Genomic DNA, 11,079 nt, shown 5'->3' with positions numbered 1-11,079 from the left:
GCCACCGTGGACCAGTCCCCAACCGCCTCCGACGCCATACCGCCAGGACGCTCACCAGAAACGCTCTTCATTGTCGAAGCCAACAGCATCTTAGACGAAACACTTGCCGATCCATACTCTTCAAGAATCAAGGCTTGCTTCCACGCCGCCTCCTCCAGCAACCAAGCCTCTTCGTCCTGCTCCACTACCTCCATCGCTCCAGCAAGTCAGCAGTCACACCACCTCACAGCTCTTGGAACCCCCCCAGCCGGGGGGAGCTCGCCTACGTGGTCACGCTGCTTCCCCTGCCAGGCAAGCAGCTGCTGCAGGGAGCACTGGCAGCAGGGGAAGGGCCGCTTTTCCCTCCGCCTGAGCAGTAATTCATGCCCCACTGCTGCTGCCGCCGCTCAGCCCATTGGGTGAGCCTGTAGTTGCCGCAGGGCCCGGGCTAGCAGTGGCAGTGATGAATAAACTGCAGATAAGCACAGAGGGGGAAGCGCCCCACCCCTCCTGCTGCCACTGGGAAGTCTGCCAGAACCCAGTCCGCTGCAGCTCCTTAGCTGTTGGCTCTATGCTGCCCAGCTGTGTGGAGCCGCAAAGGAGCCGCAGTGAAATTTAGTGCAGTGTGGGCTCCCCCAGCAAACACTACCCAGTGAGGGGTGGGGATGCTTTATTCTGCCCTAGCAGTAGCTCATGCCCCACTACCACTCAGCCCAATGGGTGAGCCCAGAGCCAGCAAGGGGCCCAGGCTGGCAGTGGCAGCAAGGAACAAACCGCAGCTGAGTGTGGGGGAAAATTGGCCCCTCCCCTCCCGCTGCTGGCGCTCCTTGCAGCATTCACTTGGAGCCCACATGGGGCCACCTGTGCTGCTGTCTGTTGTTATGGCAGCAGCGATGCAGCAGAGAGGCAGGACAGCCCCACATGGGCTCTGGGCAGCTGCTACAGGGAATGCTGGTGGCGGGAGGGGGAGGGGCCGCTCTTGCCCCACGCTGATCAGCAGCTTGTTCTGTGCATGGGGTTGGGGCTGCTTGTGGTCATCCCCGCCTGTGGCGTGGGGCTGGGGCAGGTGGGGCTGGGAGTGAGTGGGCATGCGGCAGCTGGATGGGAGCCATGGCTTCTACTGCCAGTGTGAGCAGTGGGGCAGCCCTGGGAGGGAGGCAGCTGGCTCTGTGTGCCCCCTCCCCCAGTCATCTGCTGCATTACAGGTTCAAACATGAGACTAGCCCCCTGCTGTGAGCACAGAATAACTTTCCTACTTGGTCAGTGTGGAAGCCTCAAGGAGAGCAGAGCCGGAAAGGAGCTCGCTGAATGCTTCTGAGACTGGTAGTAGTAAGCAACCGTCAATCCTCTGGATCATGGCATACATATAACAGGTCTAGTCAGGCGCCTGATGCATCCGTTTGTGGGTGACAGTTCAAGAGTGAGACAGCTTGTTACAAGTTTCACAGATCCATATGTTGTCTGAGCTGGTCCAAATTTACAGTGTGCTGCTTTCTTCTTTCACGCTTTGCTTCTATCCTTTGGATCAAAGCTGCTTCGTGTTGAGCTGCACCCAGTGCCAGATGTTCCCTCCAGATTGGACGGGATTCTGCATGCTCCTTCCAGCTTTCTACATTGATGTTGAATGACTTCATATAATTTTTACACACTTTGTGGTATTACCATAGTGGGTGACCCTGCTTTTTAGAATGGTCGCAAATCTTACTATATAAAATATTCTTTCGATATACGGTCTTCTGTTCTCTTGGCATAGCCAACCCATTGCAAACTTCTCTCTTTGACAGTGGTTTCTAAGGGCAAGGGTAGACTGAAAGGGGGCCCTAAATTGAAATGGTGTATTTTTAAAAACACCGCTTTAATTAAGGGCAAAGTAAACCCCCGTGTCGTGTACACCCATGTCTTACCTGCCTCTCTGGCAGTGGGGAGGGGAGGGCAAGCTGCCAGCAGGCAGAGTAGTCCCTGGGCTGGGTGGGGAGGAAGGCTGGTGCTTCCTTCCTCGGCAGCTGCAGCCCCCCCCCGGTGACACTTGCCTGTGGTCACCCGGCTTGGGTGGTTGTGGGGGGCTCTTCAGCCGTGGAGGGACAGACCAGGTCCCCGTGCAGCTCATGTAGGCAGGGAGGCTCCAGGGGGTGGGGAAAAAAAGATCAGGCTTGGTGCTTGGGCCTGCCTTCCTGGGCTGCTGCCAGGCTGCTTACACAGGTTGCCTGCACAGTTTTTGAGCCGCACAGAGCCTGGTGCTTTGCTTCACAGCTGTAGAGCAGCAAACTAAAATTTCTCAGAGGGGTTTTATTTTGCTGTGCCCCAAAGTCATTTAAGGCATATTACGCTGCCAAATGTGCTACAGCGGCTGGAATTAATGCGCAGTATGCTGCTGACACATGCAAGCACCAACACCTTTAAAGTGGTGCAAAAGTATTTAACTCTCTTTAAAGTGTCATGCACACATGCCCCTCATTTTGTCTACACACGCCCTTAGTGTGTCAATCCTGCACACTCCAGTACCTCTGTGTTTTGGTATTTTGTCTTCCCACTTCATTTTCAGGGCAAGACAACTTATGTAGAAACTGTTGAGTCTCTTAACATGCCTTGCATCTGTAGTCCATGTGTCTGAATCATAAAACATGGATGACAGGACACAGCCCTCATAGATTCACATCTTCACCTTAGCTGATCATTTGCTTTTATTCTATGCAAGTTTCCGTAACAGCCCAAAATTCTTAGCAATGACACCCAAGAGATTTATCCTCTAGAGTGGTGTCAAGTATTGGTTCTTCCACTCCTTGGTATATGATCACAGTCTTCTTGAAATTAATTGCCTTCCTAAAGCTCTTGCACGACTCAAAAAATCTGTTCAAGAGATTTTGCAGGAAAGATTCGCTGTGGGCAGCCAAGGCTGCATCATCTGCAAACAGGAAACATCTCAGAACCAGGTGTTTCACCTGGGTTTTCTCTCTAAACCTTGTGATGTTGAACAGGCCTCCATCTAGTCTGGTTTGAAGATAAAGGCCATCTTTGCTGTTCTTGAATGCATGAAGAAGCAGGAATGAAAAGTAGATGTTAAAGAGCATGGGGGCTAAGACCATGTTTTGCCCCATTGTTAATGTCAAAGGTATTTGCTTCCTTGTTTTCATATGCTACAGTTGCCTTTATATCTTGATGTAATGCGTGAATGTTGTTCAACACTTTGGGAAGACAACTCAGTTTCTTCAGAACAGTAAAAAGGCCCTCTGACGGTATCAGAGGCCTTGGATCAATGGTATTGTTTTTCTTTACACAGTAGTATTTGCTTTTCTTTACACTTCTCTTGCAGTTGCTTGATTGAAAATATCATATCAATGGTGGAGTGTCTCAAGTGAAAACTGCGTTGACTTTCAGGATAGATTCTTTCACCTAGATATTGCAGCCTAGGGAGTTTAGTTATACCCAGGACTGAGAGCCTATGGTAATAGTTAGCAAAGGAGGGCTCCATCTTTCTTATCCACCCAGGTCAGCCCAGACGGGGGGAAAAGAAAATGAGAAATGGCAACCAGTTAAGCTCCAAGTTTTCTGTCCTAGCCTTGAAGTTGGTCAGAACATTTTTCCAGCTTGAGTGTTGAGTGTTTGCTCTCTGGCTTTTGCAGGGAAGAGGTGCCAATGACTCTTAATGAAGCAGGCTTGAAGGCTCAGGGAAACAGTGGTGGGATGGTGAGTCATAACATGTGTTGAGGCACCTTGAGGCAGCAGAATTCAGAGTCCCCTGTAAAGGGGTGCCAGTTATCTAGAAATTCCAGTTATCTGAGTGTTATACCTATCAAGGAAGACAGGAGCACAGTGCAGCCCACCCTGCCTTGCCCTGTGCAGAATAAATAACAGAAATACTTGATGCGCATGCCAGATAGTCTTGACAAATATTCCAGTTGCTTAAGTGAGGATTTGTATTGGGGGGGATATTCAAAATTCTGGTTAATAGAGTATTCCGGTTAGTAAAAAGCTGTTTAAATTGAGGAGGGGGAGGGGATCACAAAAGGGGCAGAGGGAGAAGAACAGATCTGTATTTCTTATTCTTAGGGATAACTCCTTTAGCTAAAGCTACCACAGCCACATGACCACCAGCAGTTGCACATCTACAGAAAGACTAGCAATGAGGACCAGCTCATTCAAAATGAGCTGGGCCAAGAACCTGTAACTCCTAATAACTCCAGTGTGAAAGGTAAAGGAGACCAAAGAAATCATTGCATTCCATGTCAGTTGTTAATTTAAAGAACAAGGAGACACAAAGGCTTTTCTTTTGCATTGTCACTAATTGGGTTATTTGAAAACTCATTTTATTGCTTGGGAAACATGCAATAGACTTGCAAGCATTTGGATTCACATTTATCCTTTTTTAATCACCATGATATGATGTTGATGATCCAGAGAAGAAGAAAGTAAATTTGACAGTTCCACCATAAGTTTTCTATGCAAATAGACTTACGAAGAACTGGCTTTCTCTTTGACTATGCCATGTTCCCCCTGCTGTTTCTCCAAAGAGTTAAGTAAATATCTATTCTTTTATGATAGAAACTAGTGCTTGACTCAAAACAATGGTGTCCTGGTAGCCAGCATGCAGATTTTTACTACCCAATGATGAGGAAATAGTCTCTACCCCATTACTACTAATCCTTGCATGCAACTTCAAATGGTATTTCAGCAGCAGGTGAGAGGTGGCCACCTGCAGCAAGGAGGGAGAGGAGCCAGTACAGAGAGGTTATTCTTTTCCCCCAAAAGCATTGTTTTAAGGCAGTACTTGTATGTGGCCTCTAATTTTCAAATTTATATCTGAGACAGGCTGTTAATTCAGAGTCAATTTCAGTTGCTTAAAGATGGATTCAGAGGAACTTCAGCTAGAGGGAAATCCAACGCCAAATACAAGTTTTGTAAAAATTGTTTCAAACCCAAAGTCCGATGGAACCAAAAATAAAAGATTTTGTCATTTCAGCAGTCAGTTTTCTTTTGTGTTCTGTTAAAAGGAAAAACAAACCAGCGTTCCCCTGGAGTGTATATGTCCAATGTGAGCACTGCAACATTCTGCTTAGGCCAAAGAGAACAGACTAAACAGAAACGAAACAGACCCGTCTGTTTTTATTCTTTCAAGTTGAGGGAAATGCAGAGTGTAAACAATAAGCATAAGCAGTGGAAAAAGATATTTAAAAAATTATTTCATTTTTAATGAAGCTAAAGGCCATTGGTAGTATGTAATTACTGCATTATTGTAATTATGTGTATGTGGGAGTAATTTAAAATATAGCTCTTTCCCAGGCAGCATTCCTTTTCAGTTCAGTGCTAGATAACTTACCAGTAGGAAATGAGCTGCGACCTTATTGACTGGGGTCTGTGATTTGAGAAGCAGAGAGATGTGTACTTACAGTGGTTCTTAACCTTTTTTGACTCATAATGTTTAGACTCATGACATCCCTTGTTAGACTCAAGGCACCCCTCAGAAAATGGCAGCTCTTAGCTTTCACTCATTTGACTACAAAATAATTAAGTGATTCTTCTGTTGCAAAGAATACAGAAGGACCACAAGTCCAGAATATTTTTGACACTATGGATTCCTATTAGAAATCTCTGTTGTTTATCTTCTGTATCGTGTATGTGTTTGCACACCTAACAGTGCTAATTGTATGTGGCACCCTACCACATCCTTAAATGGATCTTGTAGCACAGTGTTTGAGAATCACTGCTTTGGACCCAGATCCTGGAGTCTGATTTTATGGGTAGGCCCTTATGTAGCCATAGGAGCATTATGTATTCTTAACTGTCTGTTCATGTGGATTTTGTTGCAGGATTGAGGCATTTTGGTGTTATATAAATATTCAAATGAGGTGGAAAGGCCCCAGAAAAATGCTCAAAAATATTAGAAGTAGTGCTGAACTGAACATGCATTTTCCATTAATATTAACAAGATGTAGCCAGAAGTAAGAAATAGAGAATATATGCAGTATCAATTGAAATGGAAATGGTGAGTTTGCAATTAAATAGTAGCTAAGAAATGAGAAAACATAAGAACAAATCAAGAGAGCAGTTTGAAAGATCCTTTAAGAGTAAAGTTATCAGTAGACAAGATGCCTGGCTATTTCAGCGCATGCCATATACTAGGGTTCACCAGCCTATGGCCTATGGCCCTCAGAAGCATTGGATTTGGCCTACAGACCTAGGGGGCTTCAGTTGTGGCATGGCTGCATGACAGGGAGAAGCAGTGGTGGTGTTAGTGGCCAGGTCTTAGAGCTAGCCTGCCTTGGACAGCCTCGGGTCATTCTGGCCTGCTACCTCAAAAAGGTTGCCAACTGCTGTCATACACTTATCTGACACTATGACCACATTGGGCAGGTTAAGGAGTAAGTGGCAAGGAGTAAGGGACTGGTAGCTCTTTGTCAGTCTGTCTGGACATACCTTACTGCTGTTTGCTGTTCTTGATTAAATCAAAAGGAAATGGCCTTTGTTAGAATTTGCATTGTGAGCCACAAATTTGAAAAGGTCCATGTAATCAAAAGTTTTGAAGCAAGTTGAAACGCTCAGTGTTCTCATGACCTGATCAGTGCTCAGACCTCTAACAGACATTAATGTACTCATGCAATTGGGATCTAATGAAGCTTGTGCTGGATCCCTCAAAACATGCGTCCTGGGGTTCCCAGCTGTATAGCCATTTTTTGAAGGTCCAGTGTGTTTTAAAGATATGCCCTGATTATTGGTTTCCTGGTGTAACCCCCAGCCCTCCCCCCTCAGTTTGTCTAAGGATTGGGTATGGGCAGCTGGGCCTGGGGCCTGGGGCTGCCTCCAGTCCAATCCCACTGAGTGGTCCATGACACAGTTGCTTCCTGTCCTCTGGGGCTGCATCAGGATATGGCATGGGGCAGCCCTATTGTGCCACATGTTCAATTTAAGACATGATACAGATGAGCCACAGAGATGTTCTGCATTATCTTTGATGTTCTGGAACAGCTTTGTGGCTCATTTGCTATACTAGTTGCCCCCCTGCACCTCCCTGGCTTGGCAGTTGGCCACAAGGGGGCCCCGGGTGTGACCCCCAGACCTAGGAAGCACCAGTTGCAAAGCTAGATGTGTGTGTGTGTGTGTGGGGGGGGGGGTGTCCCACAACATGCTCCCCAGCTGACCTGGAAGTGGACCAAAAATGCTTCTGGTTCACTTCTGGGTCTGCTGCTGAGTGTGCTGGGGACCCCCCACCCCGCGCTCCCATGGGATGCTACATCCATCTCACCAACTCAGCGTTCACGATCTGCCTGGTACCTTGAGGTACGTAGAAAAAGCATATAAAGCTGTGTCTATGTCCAAGTCGTCTAGGGTTCTGATTCAATTTGGAGAGAATAAAGGGCCTGATTTGATTCAGATTTGGTGATTTGGCTGCTGAATTGGGCTGAATCTCCACCGAATCAAATTGGCAACCGAAACTTCACACAGCCCTACTGTACACTCTACTTTAGACTTAATGGGCACCTACGCTTGTGCCTGACACTGCTCCGATGTGTTCTTGATTAATCGAGTCTTCTGGAGTGTGCCTCGCTCCAGCGGCTTTAGTGTCACTTGTATTCCCCGTGCTTCAAAATGGCAGTGGGGGCATTCTAACTAAAGCTTTGAACAAGGTGTAGTTAAAGCACCCCTACCACCATTTTGAAGTACGGGAACACTGAGTATGCTGAGGGTACTTTAATTAGAGCCACTCTTAATTAAAGCGCCTTCCCCTCCCCCCACCATCCCGGAGCATGTGTAAAGATGTCCAAGATGGCTAAGAAGCTCATTAAAGTCATATTAACTGTATTTGACTACAGCTTCAAGCCCATCATTGATTCTTTGTTGGGAGAACTAAGACAGGAACATAGATTTGGGTTGATAAATAGGTTCATTTTGTGTTCTTTATGGACATTAAAGTACTTGGGCCACACACTGATTCTTTGCTAGCGGTAGCTTTTATTTGCTCTGATATGACGTCATAGTTGGATCATTACTTGCAAATGATCACTCAGTAAATGAAACCATATATAACTGTTTTGTATCTTTATCTTCCTTCTGTTACATTTTCTGTTTTTGCTCTCCTTCCCTCCAAGGTATTTGTTTGACAAAGCAATAGCCCCTATTATCTGCAATTGCATTGTCTAAATACAGATGGTCAAAAAGTCCGAGGCTGAATCAATAAGCAAGTGAACAGACGTTCACTTTTGATTCTGGAAGTGCAACCACAGGCCTACAGAGGCCCAGGCCAGAAGCCAGGGAGTGCTAGAACGTGGGCCAAGGCTAGCCTGCCCAACCAGGGGTGGTTTGCTGAGGAGGTACAATGCATCCTGGGATGCTGGGGGACTATGAGTTGACTTGAATCGGGAGGGGATTGGGGATAGAAATTCAATAAACCAATTTTATCTTGATCAGTTAAGTCTGATACTGCATCCAGTTTCAGCCATTTTGAAAGTGGTTTATGTTCACTGAACTGCTGTTGTTACAAATTTGAACTGGTTTCTAATCGCTTATACCAGTTTGTGTGTAATTTCTGTCCCTACCTATGGGGCTATCCATATGAAGGAGAAAGAGGCATGACTTTTTCACAAATTGAATAAGAGTCAGTAATAAATTATGCAGAGCTACAATATCTTTATTTTATGTTTTGCATGTAGATTGCTGACCTGACCTTGTGCAATATTACAATATAAGGTCTAGTACAGGAAAAGCACGTAAGCGCATGTTTAAAGTTTATCCATGTGTTTGTGCTTGCCTATGAAGGTCTGCTTTTCTAAATGGGGATCTTAACAGAGAATTGTAACCACTAGAACTCCTGGTTTACTTCAGTGGGGAGGAGCAACTGCAGAGCAGTTAGGTTTTCAGACTCTAAGTATAGGGTGTGAGTAGGATGTAGGTAATGTCAAGCTGTCTGAAATCAATGGATAAGCCCCACATTCCCTCCTCCTCATTCCTTATCTTCCATTGAGAAACATGAAATGGGTTCAGTCAATTTATTGGTCTATTGGTTTTCCATTAACATTTAAATAATAAGTGTCAGCCCTACTTACGGGTGCCTGGGCTTGAAGATGATGAAATTCCCTCCTCAGTTTGCAGCACAGGTTGAAAAGTCTGCTGGCCTCTGCTCTGCTAACATACAAACCTAAAAAAATCTTCTTTTGGTGTAGGTTTGCAGTTTACCCAAGTGCAGATTAGCAAGATTTCACTGTACACATGTATACTTGTATGTCTTGTAAAACAAGCAGTGAACTATAAAAACAATGGGGAAAAATCTTTAATAACATACTTCCTACTTCTGATTGTAAGGACATAGATCAAATGACACATGGTAAAATGGAAATTTCCTTGTCTATACTTGTATATAGTAGTGAATTTTAGCCGGCAACTAATGTTGCTATTCTAAAATACTAAAAGGTTAACTATTCAGAGAATTACTGGAAGTGTTTGAGAGAGATTTTTTTTCTTTGAATTTCTGTAATTTTTCAAAACTGAGGCATGCTAAGGATTTTCCAGCTGATATTAAGGAATAAGAAAAAGTTTTGAAAGCCAAAATAATCTGAGGAGTTTTTAGTAAGGGAGGATTGTGCATAAGATTCATGGTGCCAATATGAGCTGAGGAATTAATTTTTTTTTCCCAAACATTCTCTTATCGAGTTGCATAATGCAACATTACAATTGTTATTTATATAATGTATACACTTCCCTTTGCTGCTAGCTACACTTTGAAAGTTCTTTTTTTAGTATGAGAACCCAGCATACCCCAAGAATAAACCCCCTCCCCCCCCCCCCAAAAAAAACCCTCCGAAGTCTGACATCTTTAAATAAGCAACTGAATGTTATAAAGAGCAAACCTCACTTACAGTTAGGAAACAATATTTACATTTAAGGTTGAAAAGTCAGGATGTAGGAAAATTTTGTTAATTTGGAAGGTGACCTTTAAGTGCACCAAAACCAAATAATTTGTAAGCTATGGCATAGGGCACATTCCTGCAAAATTTGTGTGAATACTGCTTTAGTGGTTCTTGAAAGACAAACAAAGAAACCTGGAATGAAATCTTTATCCACCTCCCAAATAAGATTGGAGCTAACAAAGGCATACAGCAGTGCGCTTTCAAAACTTGCCATTAAAATGAGGGTTCTGCAGCACAGTTAATGAGATGGCTCCTAGTGGAAAACAATCTGTTTTTAAGAATGTTTAGCTCAAAAGTAATTTCTAATAATCTATGAAATAAAATCTCTTTTCCATACTTTTCATTCACTAGTAAAGCTTTTCATGTTTGCATTGTTTACTTCAATCAGATGTTTTCAGTTTTACTTTTTCTCTCTGAAAATACTCGACAGGGTTAGTCAGTAGTGACCAAAAGTATTATTTTTTTTCTTAACCTCCCTCTCCCCCTCCCAATAAAAAAGAGTGAGAATAAAGAGGGAGAAGGAAAAAAAGAAACATCTTTGCTTAAATGATTTGCAAGCATCTGTGCTTTAAGGTACTTTTTATGAACACTCCTTAGTAATGACTCAAGGTAAAAAAGCAGAAAAGCATCCAATGTTAGGAAATTGCAATCCAATACCATGTAATTTAAACCTGCCGTTGCTTTTCTTGTACTAAATGACATACAGATGGGTAGTTTTGTTCCCTCTACTTAGGAACACAATTGGTCTCTTTATGAGTGTATATATATTACTAGCAAAAATATTTTGGTCAGGATTATTTCTAATTGTACGTACTATAACTACTTCAGTAATTAAAGTGTTTTTACCTGAAGTATTTTGTCAGCTAAATTTTCAGATGGTTATTAAATACCCTTATACTAATGTGACATTTTTTTGGTTTCCATTCACCAAAGCAACCAGTATTAGTTACTAAAAAGAAATCAAGTTTTTCCTTTCTCAAAAAAAATTTTTTTTGTAACTTTTTTTTCCTGGTGTAATTTCAGGTTTTTTGCGTTATAACAGTGTTTTCACAATGATGCATAGGTACCACTTCAACTTCCTTGTATGTGTAGAACTAATAAAAGTCTTAGTTAAAGATTTCCAAAGGTTCAGAAAGGAGTTAGACATCATAGAAAAATCCTGTCCCTTGTTTTTAGGATGACTTGACTTCTGAGTCCTGTACGT

General features: G+C 43.7%; 1 protein-coding gene across 3 annotated transcripts in view; it reads left to right on the top strand.

Moving 5' to 3' along the window:
• Positions 1 to 11,079, top strand: part of MSRB3 (methionine sulfoxide reductase B3) — a 128,407-nt gene that overhangs the window by 39,892 nt on the left and 77,436 nt on the right. The gene's annotated exons all lie outside the window — the stretch shown is intronic.

Source organism: Crocodylus porosus, unplaced genomic scaffold, assembly GCF_001723895.1.
Source record: "Crocodylus porosus isolate Cpor-Errol unplaced genomic scaffold, CroPor_comp1, whole genome shotgun sequence".
NCBI classification, from domain to species: domain Eukaryota; kingdom Metazoa; phylum Chordata; order Crocodylia; family Crocodylidae; genus Crocodylus; species Crocodylus porosus.
Note: the sequence above shows the minus strand (reverse complement) of the source record. Positions and strands in the feature narration are given on the sequence as shown.